Consider the following 12,950-nt stretch of genomic DNA (forward strand, 5'->3'; position numbering starts at 1 on the left):
CCGCCAAACTAAGCTTCATAAGTGAAGGAGAAATAAAATACTTTACAGACAAGCAAATGCTGAGAGATTTTGTCACCACCAGGCCTGCCCTAAAAGAGCTCCTGAAGGAAGCACTAAACATGGAAAGGAAAAAACGGTACCAGCCCCTGCAAAAACATGCCAAATTGTAAAGACAATCGAAGCTAGGAAGAAACTGCATCAACTAACGAGAAAAATAACCAACTAACATCATAATGACAGGATCAGATTCACACATAACAATATTAACTTTAAATGTAAATGGGCTAAATGCTCCAATTAAAAGACACAGACTGGCAAACTGGATAAGGAGTCAGGACCCATCAGTGTGCTGTATTCAGGAAACCCATCTCACGTGCAGAGACACACATAGACTCAAAATAAAGGGATGGAGGAAGATCTATCAAGCAAATGGAAAACAAAAAAAGGCAGGGGTTGCAATCCTAGTCTCTGATAAAATAGACTTTAAACCAACAAAGATCAAAAGAGACAAAGAAGGCCATTACATAATGGTAAAGGGATCAATTCAACAAGAAGAGCTAACTATCCTAAATATATATGCACCCAACACAGGAGCACCCAGATTCATAAAGCAAGTCCTGAGTGACCTACAAAGGGACTTAAACTCCCACACAATAATAATGGGAGATTTTAACACCCCACTGTCAACATTAGACAGATCAACAAGACAGAAAGTTAACAAGGATATCCAGGAATTGAACTCAGCTCTGCACAAAGTGGACCTAATAGACATCTACAGAACTCTCCACTCCAAATCAACAGAATATACATGTTTTTCAGCACCACACCACACCTATTCCAAAATTGACCACATAGTTGGAAGTAAAGCTCTCCTCAGCAAATGTAAAAGAACAGAAATTATAACAAACTGTCTCTCAGACCACAGTGCAATCAAACTAGAACTCAGGATTAAGAAACTCACTCAAAACCGCTCAACTACATGGAAACTGAACAACCTGCTCCTGAATGACTACTGGGTACATAATGAAATGAAGGCAGAAATAAAGATGTTCTTTGAAACCAACGAGAACAAAGACACAACATACCAGAATCTCTGGGACACATTCAAAGCAGTGTGGAGAGGGAAATTTATAGCACTAAATGCCCACAAGAGAAAGCAGGAAAGATCCAAAATTGACACCCTAACATCACAATTAAAAGAACTAGAAAAGCAAGAGCAAACACATTCAAAAGCCAGCAGAAGGCAAGAAATAACTAAAATCAGAGCAGAACTGAAGGAAATAGAGAAACAAAAAACCCTTCAAAAAATTAATGAATCTAGGAGCTGGTTTTTTGAAAAGATCAACAAAATTGATAGACCGCTAGCAAGACTAATAAAGAAGAAAAGAGAGAAGAATCAAATAGATGCAATAAAAAATGAAAAAGGGGATATCACCACCGTTCCCACAGAAATACAATCTACCATCAGAGAATACTACAAACGCCTCTATGCAAATAAACTAGAAAATCTAGAAGAAATGGATAAATTCCTCGACAAATACACCCTCCCAAGACTAAACCAGGAAGAAGCTGAATCTCTGAATAGACCAATAACAGGTTCTGAAATTGTGGCAATAATCAATAGCTTACCAACCAAAAAGAGTCCAGGACCTGATGGATTCACAGCCGAATTCTACCAGAGGTACAAGGAGGAACTGGTACCATTCCTTCTGAAACTATTCCAATCGATAGAAAAAGAGGGAATCCTCCCTAACACATTTTATGAAGCCAGCATCGTCCTGATACCTAAGCCTGGCAGAGACATAACCAAAAAAGAGAATTTCAGACCAATATCCTTGATGGACATTGACGCAAAAATCCTCACTAAAATACTGGCAAACCAAATCCAGCAGCACATCAAAAAGCTTATCCACCATGATCAAGTGGGCTTCATCCCTGGGATGCAAGGCTGGTTCAACATACGCAAAAATCAATAAATGTAATCCAGCATGTAAACAGAACCAAAGACAAAAACCACATGATTATCTCAATAGATGCAGAAAAGGCCTTTGACAAAATTCAAGAACCCTGCATGCTAAAAACTCTCAATAAATTAGGTATTCATGAGAAGTATCTCAAAATAATAAGAGCTATCTATGACAAACCCACAGCCAATATCATCCTGAATGGGCAAAAACTGGAAGCATTCCCTTTGAAAACTGGCACAAGACAGGGATGCCCTCTCTCATTACTCCTATTCAATATAGTGCTGGAAGTTCTGGCCAGGGCAATCAGGCAGAAGGAAATAAAGGGTATTCAATTAGGAAAAGAGGAAGTCAAATTGTTCCTGTTTGCAGATGACATGATTGTATATCTAGAAAACCCCATCATCTCAGCCCAATAGCTCCTTAAGCTGATTAGCAACTTCAGCAAAGTCTCAGGATATAAAATCAATGTACAAAAATCACAAGCATTCTTGTACACCAATCACAGACAAACAGAGAGCCAAATCATGAATGAACTCCCATTCACAATTGCTTCAAAGAGAATAAAATACCTAGGAATCCAACTTACAAGGGACGTGAAGGACCTCTTCAAGGAGAACTACAAACCACTGCTCAATGAAATAAAAGAGGATACAAACAAATGGAAGAACATTCCATGCTCATGGGTTAGAAGAATCAATATTGTGAAAATGGCCATACTGCCCAAGGTAATTTATAGATTCAATGCCATCCCCATCAAGCTACCAATGACTTTCTTCAAAGAATTGGAAAAAACTATTTTAAAGTTCATATGGAACCAAAAAAGAGCCCGCATCGCCAAGTCAATCCTAAGCCAAAAGAACAAAGCTGGAGGCATCACACTACCTGACTTCAAACTATACTACAAGGCTACAGTAACCAAACAGCATGGTACTGGTACCACAACAGAGACATAGATCAATGGAACAGAACAGAGCCCTCAGAAATGATGCCGCATATCTACAACTATCTGATCTTTGACAAAACTGACAAAAACAAGAAATGGGGAAAGGATTCCCTATTTAATAAATGGTGCTGGGAAAACTGGCTAGCCATATGTAGAAAGCTGAAACTGGATCCCTTCCTTACACCTTATACAAAAATTAATTCAAGATGGATTAAAGACTTACATGTTAGACCTAAAACCATTAAAACCCTACAAGAAAACCTGGGCAATACCATTCAGGACATAGGCATGGGCATGGACTTCATGTCTAAAACACCAAAAGCAATGGCAACAAAAGCCAAAATTGACAAATGGGATCTAATTAAACTAAAGAGCTTCTGCACAGCAAAAGAAACTACCATCAGAGTGAACAGGCAACCTACAGAATGGGAGAAAATTTTTGCAACCTACTCATCTGACAAAGGGCTAATATCCAGAATCTACAATGAACTCAAACAAATTTACAAGAAAAAACAAACAACCCCATCAAAAAGTGGGCGAAGGACATGAACAGACACTTCTCAAAAGAAGACATTTATGCAGCCGAAAAACACATGAAAAAATGCTCATCATCACTGGCCATCAGAGAAATGCAAATCAAAACCACAATGAGATACCATCTCACACCAGTTAGAATGGCCATCATTAAAAAGTCAGGAAACAACAGGTGCTGGAGAGGATGTGGAGAAATAGAAACACTTTTACACTGTTGGTGGGACTGTAAACTAGTTCAACCATTGTGGAAGTCAGTGTGGCGATTCCTCAGGGATCTAGAACTAGAAATACCATTTGACCCGGCCATCCCATTACTGGGTATATACCCAAAGGATTATAAATCATGCTGCTATGAAGACACACGCACACGTATGTTTATTGCGGCACTATTCAGAATAGCAAAGACTTGGAACCAACCCAAATGTCCAACAACGATAGACTGGATTAAGAAAATGTGGCACATATACACCATGGAATACTATGCAGCCATAAAAAATGATGAGTTCATGTCCTTTGTAGGGACATGGACGAAACTGGAAAACATCATTCTCAGTAAACTATTGCAAGGACAAAAAACCAAACACTGCATGTTCTCACTCATAGGTGGGAATTGAACAATGAGAACTCATGGACACAGGAAGGGGAACATCACACTCCGGGGACTGTTGTGGGGTTGGGGGAGGGGGGAGGGACAGCATTAGGAGATACACGTAATGCTAAATGACAATTTAATGGGTGCAGCACACCAACATGGCACATGGATACATATGTAACAAACCTGCACATTGTGCACATGTACCCTAAAACCTAAAGTATAATAATAAAAAATAAAAATAAATTTAAAAAAACTATGATAGAAAGCAAATTATGGTAATTACAAGTGAGAACGTATTCAACTAATTTTTCCAAAAAACATACTTGATTTGTTTGGATTTAGAGGCATGGTTAGAGGGGAGAGTCCTGGGATTGCTAATATTTGAGTATCTGGCATATGAGTATTAGAAATGCCCTCCCCGAGGATTCTTCAAAACAACTTTGTAAGGCACATTCTTTTCCCCCCCTTATACAAATGAGGCTATAGAACTATGTACTTTAAAATGGTTAATTTTATGTTACATGAATTTTACTTCAATAAAATATATTGCAAGCATGATTTTAAAAAAAAGAAAGAAAAAAGAAAGAAGTTTGAGTGCTCTCACTAAGCAGCCTAAAGCTATCCAGTTAGTAATTAGACACAAAATATGAGCCCAGTAGCCCGCCCCAAAGTTCTGGGCTCCATAATAATCTTTGTTTAATCTGTTACTGTACATTCCAGTATTAAAGTGCTTTATTTTTACATATCTGATTATTTTTAACATTGCTATAAGTAAGAGACAAGAAAGTTGAGGCATTTTAACATTAATATCATAGATAGACAAACTGAGCATCAGAAAGTTTAAGTTATTTGCCCAGACTCACTTGATGTTGTAGTGCCTAAGACATATATTCAGCCCTGGTTCAAAAGTCTGTTCTTCTTGCTGTAGAGCATTATGTGTTTCACCAAATTCAGCATCAAGACAAAGCATCACATATGCTTTTTTTTATTCCTTTAACACATTATCCTATTTGAAAAAACAGATTATAACTATGCACATACAAATGCACATATTACACTGCAGAATTATTTGTAATATATATTATATATGAAATGTGTAATTTTTCATTAGCACAAAGAATGCCGGCCAAATTCTTCTAATGTAGGAAGGCTGAATAAAGAATAGCAGAAACTCCTCCAGCAAAAGAAAACTGCATAAATACAAAAAACACTAACGGCTGTACTCGGTAATAGTAATAGAGGTATGAGTGTGTCTTTGCTTGATTGGACTAAAACAGCATTTTAATGAAAGAACTTTCATTTGACATTTAGTTAACTACGACTTCACAGAATTATGTTTCATTACAAAATGAGAGCCAATCTTAGCAATGATTACAACACTAGTTATTATAGAAATATTTCTCATTTTATTCTCCCAATCAATATCCTCCAAATTTTATACTAGGATTTCTTTTTCTGCTCCTGAATTGAAAGAGGAATGAGAGGGCCAAGGAATTTCCCAGAAGACATTATCCCAAGAAACAATATTGCTTTACCATCTCCAAAAAAGAACCACATATATTAGCACTCTTTTGTTGTTTGGTTTTTTGTTGTTGTTTTGCTGTTGTTGTTTTTTGTTTTTGTTTTTGACATGGAGTCTCTTGTCACTAGGCTGCAGTGCAGTGGCGCGATCTCGGCTCACTGCAACCTCCGCCTCCTGGGTTAAAGCGAGTCTCCTGCCTCTGCCTCCAGATTAGCTGGGACTACAGGCATGTACCACCATGCCCAGATAATTTTTAGTAGAGACAGGGTTTCCTTATGTTAATCAAGATACTCTCAATCTCTTGATCTTGTGATCTGCCCGCCACGGCCTCTCAAAGTGCTGGGATTACAGGCGTGAGCCACCGTGCCCAGCCAACACTTTTTTAACTTATAACCACTATTTAAAGATTAAAGGAAGGCACTATTTTCCTTTAAATAAAAGAGGAAATTGAAGTCAACTGTATCTAGTGACTTTCTCAAGTTTGCATAGCTAGTGTGCGGCTGAAATAAGGTTTGGAACCAAAATGTAGTCATGGCCCGTCTACTGTATCTCCTCTTTACATTGGAACTTAATTCAACTTATCTCAGGTCTAGAAAATATTGAGAAGTTTCATCAGTATCAGGTAGCCATGATGTCCTAGAGGCAATCTGGAACTCAATCTAATTGTGTTTCTAATTTTAGGATCCATTTATTCTTTTAATCTCAGCTCATTAGAACAGGAAGAACTATAGACAATATTCATTGAACAAACATGATTTTGTCCTCTTAGCATCCAGAGAACATACGAGTTTCCAGAGATACAAAGATGAGTAAGACATAATCCATGACTCTAAATAGATGAAGTAATGACTATAATGCAAATTATTTGCACACAAGAAGAAAAAAAAGTATTATAGCTGCTGGGCTAGAGGTATGTGCAAGATAGAAGTGGGAGCAAAGAAGAGAATGCTTAATTTTGCCACTGGGCACATGAAAAGAAAGGATTCACAGAGGAGGTGACACTTTAAAGACGAGAATACTTAATTTTGTCACTGGGCATATGAAAAGGAAAGATTCACAGAAAAGGTGACACTTTAGTTGGAAATTTTTTTTAACGTATTGGTGTTCACCAAAGTGGAGGGGTTGGATAAAGAGGTGGGAAATGAAGAAAGAACTGTTATAACCAAAGGCTTGGAGGTTTGGGGGTAACTACAAATAGTAACACATGACTTGACATTGAGTGTGTACATGAATTCGAGAGAGAGTGTGTGTGTGTGTGAGTGTGCGTGTGTGCGTGTGTGAGTGTGCGTGTGTGCATGTGTGTGCTGATCTGCAGGTGCTGGCAATGGGGAGCTTACCATCACAAGCCCATAGAACACTCTGGTGTAAATCTGAATAGGGTACCCCTAACTGGACCAGATATTGGCAGTCACTCTCCCCTAGGTCATGTGCCTAATGTGGTGACCTCAAAATGCAGAATGCAAAAGAGATACAGAGGAGACAAGAGATAAAATTGAAGACAGGTAAAGCCATGTGGGGTTTGGATGCTAAACTTTCTGGCATGTAACATGAATCCACTAAGGAATTTTACAAACGAGTAAAACTGGAAGCAAAGAAAAGGCAGACGATGACAGCAATTGTAGTGAGGTCAAAGTTGACATTACAACTTCATTTTCTGTAACTGATTTCACATTCTCCCAAGTCTACATTGAGAAAAAATGGAGATAGAAGAAAAAACAGATAGGAGAAAAACTAATTAAAATAATAAAGGATAACTTGTGCCCTTCTATTTTTTTAAAGCTCTTCTATCAGTTCAAGCACAAATAATTCCGGATTCGTTTTCCCTTCTCTTGCCTTAACTTAAGAACTACTTTTAAGATGGAGGGAGAGAATTTACATACCAAACTGGCATCAGCTTTTGGGCTCTTGTGTTATCAGAAACTTCTCTTATCTTCTGGAGATGTCCCTCACCCTGCCTTTTTTCTGGACATCCTGTGATAATGTCTACTGAAGTACAATTGATCAACTCTGATTTTCTTAGGTACCTTGCCCACCTATTTATTCAGTAAATATTTATTGGGTACCAAGTATATACTAGACAGTGTTCTAGGTTCTGGAAATATACAGTAACCAGCCAAAAAGAAAAAAAAATCCCTGCTTGATTGTGTTCACATTCCACTTACTGTTAACGTCTCTGCTGTAGCTTCTAGTCCTAGATCCCCAAAGTCCCTGCCCCTGTGAGCTCCTTATCCCAACCCCAGCTCTCTATTTGTATACCAGTTCCTTCAGCATTTCTGTGCTTCTCTATATCACTTTGGGTTTGAAAGTTCTGGGAGGCCATTAAACCCATCTAGATACTTTCTTCACCTGGGGGTAAGCTACATCCCATGCATCAAAGGAATACGTTGTCGTTTTAGTAAATGCAGGGATAGAATGTCCCCAGACTATGCCACAATGAGTGGATAATGAGCCTTCTCTGAAACGAGAGAAGTGGGGAGCAGTACGTAGGCATCCAACCCCTTGTCTTTCAAGTCCCCTTTCCCTGTATGCCATCTAACTCAGAAGAGGGCTTTCTACTTCCTTTTTGCCTCTCTTGTTTCTTTATATTATGTCCTTTTCATATCTTACTTCAATCTCACAATCTCTTAACAGCAAAAAGTTTAGCTACTAATATTTAGCCAAGGTAAAATATAGCAACAAATATAAATATATTGTCTTTATTAAACAATGATCCAGTTTTAAATTCATGAGGGCAAATCAAACACATGAGCCTTGAATGAGAACTTCAGGGCAAATGCCTACACAGACTTCTACCTGGTAGGTAACACAGTTATCACACCAGGGGTAATGTCTAGGTATCTTTCTCATTAATTGAGATGATGACATTATTCACAGCCACAGAGAACACAGGCAAACTGTTAAGATGCCTGCCTGGCTCACATTTGCATGTTGGCCTTGAGATATCTGAGGAATCTTTGAATGAAGATGTCCGTCTATGTTTCACAATCTGCACTGAGGATCCGTGTATGTGAATCCTTAGCACTGAGGAGGGAGGAGGTATATGAAGCCATGGAGAGATGATCTCATCCAACTCTCCTCACTGCCACCAACTCATTTTACAGATCTGAAATCTGTTGCTTAGAAAAGTTTACTCAGTGACATACGCTAGGGCAAATGGCTATTTTTAGGCATAGTCGACCTAAAGATTTCTTCACTCCCAGCCCAACAATGAAATCCATAATAAGTTCAGACACAATGCTTCATAAGGAAAGAAATGAAAAGGCAAACCGAATCTACACATCTCAACCAAAATATTAGGTTCAGAGATATTACACATGTGACAGAATTTTAAAGTTAAACTATCCCTGGTTGAACTGCTTCCTGAAACACCTGCCACATTTAGTTGTCATCAAAGTGAATTCATTAAAAAGCAGAACAGCCCCCAGGGCAAGAGATTCTTTGCATAAATTAGGTGTGAGGGATGAAAAGCATATTTGAAATGTCTCCATAGGAGAGCAGAGAAATATTGGTTTGCTGCAGAGCTGAATAACTTCCTAGAACAAACTCTTGAGAGTCTGTGGTTCTGTTTCTGTAACATGAAGAGAAATGACTACTCATGAGAAGAACAGCAGTTCTGAGGGGAATATCAGGTTACTCCTCCATTGGTTAGCAAATATCTAAGCAGGCAGCTCTTCTAAAACGCGGTCTCCAAAGTAAACCCTGTCTCTTCTCCTTCAGAATGATTGATCAAAGTACAACTTATAGCACTTACAATGCCCTGACAATTCAGAATATCCACCCCCATAGCGTCAAAGACTGGGACTCATTTTCTAAAATTATTTTAACACAATTACTTTTTTTATTCAAACATGTCAAGATGTCTAATAGCAAAGTTGGTTCTATAATTTTAAAAACTTTCAAATTACATGCAGTAGAAATTTTTGGAAGTGTATCATGGGATGAGTAACAGAAGGGTGTGCTCCCATCACCCCCCTCACATAACCATACACTTTCATCCTTTATGACACAACCTAATAGTGTATCTCAACATCTCATGTTCTCAATGCAAGGTTCAAATATCTGAGATGATAAGAAACAACTCTCTCTGGAAAACTAATCAGAAAGTGATAGATAATCACTTATTAAATTATGTTTTGAGTTTTAAAACATAATCTACTGTTTTGTGTAATATTACAACATTTTCTCCAGGATAAAAAATAAAAACAGAAAAACTCATGTCAAAGGTACTCCCAAACCCCACTGCCCAGGTAGACTTGCAAAAGAGTCTGTCCTTCATTCATTAATCATTCATGTAATAATCAGAGCTAGGTTCAAATCACAGCTCTACTATTGGTTACATGTTATGTTCCAGATACTTCACCAGGCTGTGCAGAAAAATACCTTTAAAAAACATAAACACTGCCCTCAAGGATTTAGCAGTACAATGTGGACCCAGACATTCAAATAAAGAATTGTCATTTAAATTACTGAATGAAGAGGAGGAGGAGGTGGAGGTGGAAAAGGAGCAGGAGGATAGACTTGTGTGCAAGGGAGCTCAGAGGAAGGAATGGGTAGGTCAGGGAAGGTATTCCAGAGGATAGAAACGTTAGAGAGCCTCAATGGAGGAGCAGGAGATTTATAAGCAATTTCAGGAGAGATGGTCTTTTACATAGATGGCAGCCTTGGCAAGGAATACTTTACAACAAAATTTTAAGGTAGGTACCATCTGTCCACAGACTTGCTGTATTTCATCATTGTCTTATTCAGTCCAGGATGCTATAACAAAGTGCCATAGATTGGTGGCTTATAAACAACAGAAATTTATTCTCACAGTTTTGGAGCCTGAGATCAGAGTACCAGCATGGTCAGCTTTTGGTGAGAACCACCTTCTTTGGTGTAGAGTGCCAACTTCCCATTCCCTCTAATTCCATCCATGAGGGCTCTACCCTCATGACCTGTTACCTCCTAAAGGCCCTGCTGCCAAATACCATCACATTGGGGGTTAGAATTGCTATAGCTGATACTGGCGGAGGGGGGAATAAGCATTTGGTTCATTGCAACCTTTTCTCTCTTACTTTAGTGCTTTAGAGTATTTCCCTTGTTTCCCAGAATCTCTACAATAACCTTCAACCTAAGAATGTACTATTAGGTTGTACATTACTGTCAGGTAAACATGAACTCCTGTTTACCTGGCCATTCCCATCCTTAGCTCAGATTTTAACACTAGTTCCCTAAAGGGAGGCATTGGTATATCTAAGTCTAAGGTGTCTTAAGAGTGTCTTGGGCATAAGTTAAAAATGGATTCAAATCCCTCCTTCCCTCTGTCCTAGCTGTGTGACACTGAGCTTAAACTTTCTAAGCTTTAGTTTTTTCATCTGTATAGGTAAGACTGTAACTCACTGGGTCATTGAAATTGAATAGGCAATATCTTATTTCCCTAAAGACTGATACCATTTTCTTCAATAAGAATATACAAAAATAAATTTTTGGCAAATTTTATATTTTATATTTTATAGGTATGTTTAAAATATGCAAATGTATTCTCGTAATAATATGATATGAACACTTGTGTAAGATAATGTTTTATGTAAAGTAGTATTTGAATTTTAAAAATTGTTATTTCAACTCATATTTTGTGAACCTATTTTATTGCAATTGTTCAAATTTGTAGTCAACATCATTGCCTTTGTCGTCACTGAAGACAAGATTCAAGTAATCCAAAACCAATTTCCAGAGCACAGTATTGTCACTTTCTTGAAATATGGCACTTTTTATGCTATAACACTGTTTGACTCCTTGTATAATGCTGTCTCTGGAATTTTATCACTGGGTACAAGTGCCCATTTGCTTTTTCTGACTGTGCTATTAAAAATATTCAAGGTTTAGTCCAGCTGTGCAGAAATAAATCAAAGTAAGAAATTTGAGAATGACAAAATTCAGTTTAGAAATGAAACAAAGAAAGAAAGAAGGGAAAATTAAAAAAAAACAGGAAGGGAGAAAGAAAGTAAGAGAGGGAGGGAGGAAGGAAGGAAAGAAGGAAGAGAAAGAGAGGGAAGAGAAGGAGGGAGAGAGAAATCAAGAGAGGGAGGGAAAAAGGAAGGACGAGAAAAAAGGAAGAAAGAAAAGACAGGAAGAAAGAGAGGAAGGAAGGGAAGGATAAAGGTAAAAGAGATCAGGAAAGAAGGAGGAAGAAAAGAGAAAATGAGGCCAGGAGTGACGGCTCACAGCTGTAATCCCAGCATTTTGGGAGGCCAAGGCAGGCAGATCACTGAAGGTCAGGAGTTCAAGACTCCTGACATGGTGAAACCCTGTCTCTATTAAACATACAAAAGTTAGTCAACTTAGTGGCAGGCGTCTGTAATCTCAGCTACTCTGGAGGCTGCGGCAGGAGAATCGCTTGAACCCAGGAGGCAGAGGTTGCAGTAAGCCGAGATCGCACCATTGCACTGCAGCCTGGGTGACAGAGCAAAACTTTGTCTCAAAAAAACAAAACAAAACAAAATAAAGGAAGGGGAAAAGAAGGGAGAAAGGACAGGAAAGAAGAAAAGGCGAGAGGAAGAAAGGAAAACTAGTTAAATGTGGCTACATCTAAAATGCTATTTAATATGATTGTAAAATTGTTAAAAATATAAAATTAAACATGAAACAGAAGATAAAGGGCGCCCAACACCACGCCCGGCTAATTTTTGCATTTTTAGTAGGGACAGGGTTTCACTATGTTGGTCAGGCTGGTCTCGAACTCCTGACCTCAGGTGATCTGCCCACCTAGGCCTCCCAAAGTGCTGGGATTACAGGTGTGAGCCACCGCGGCCAGCCTTATGTTAACATTAATAATTTAATACTAACAACAATGAATTGAAGATTCTAAACTATATCATTATAAAGAGATGATGGGGAAAGAACTAAGAAAAGAGAAAATCCTCCTAAACTATTCTTATTACTCAGTAGATCGTATTATTTGCTTGTGTTCTTTTTACATTTCAATCATAGATAGGCATGCACATATTCAAGAAGGAGACTACTTTTCCCTTTAAAACAGAGTAATCTCTACCTTATTACTCTTTTCCCAGAAGCAATCACTCTCAATTCTTTGAGCTGAATATTCTTATTTATCTTTCCTTTTGTCTACTAACACTCTATTGCTTTCTTTTTCAATTTTAGCTTTATCTATTGACTTTTTCCATGAGACAAATATTTGCTTCTATTTCCAGTGTCAGCCTCCAACGTACATGCTCAAATGTACTCATATATTTTTATTCTCCCCACCTCACAACATGGTTAAATATGTTTACATTATTTTAACTATTAAAATGCTATTCACAGCTTCTATCAGACTGGGTAGTAATGATTAGTTATTCTTTCCTGCAAAATGTTGACTTTTGGAAGAAGCCTCCTTCAGAAACATCAGCT

This window comes from Nomascus leucogenys, chromosome 20 (assembly GCF_006542625.1).
Source record: "Nomascus leucogenys isolate Asia chromosome 20, Asia_NLE_v1, whole genome shotgun sequence".
Lineage (NCBI taxonomy): Eukaryota > Metazoa > Chordata > Mammalia > Primates > Hylobatidae > Nomascus > Nomascus leucogenys.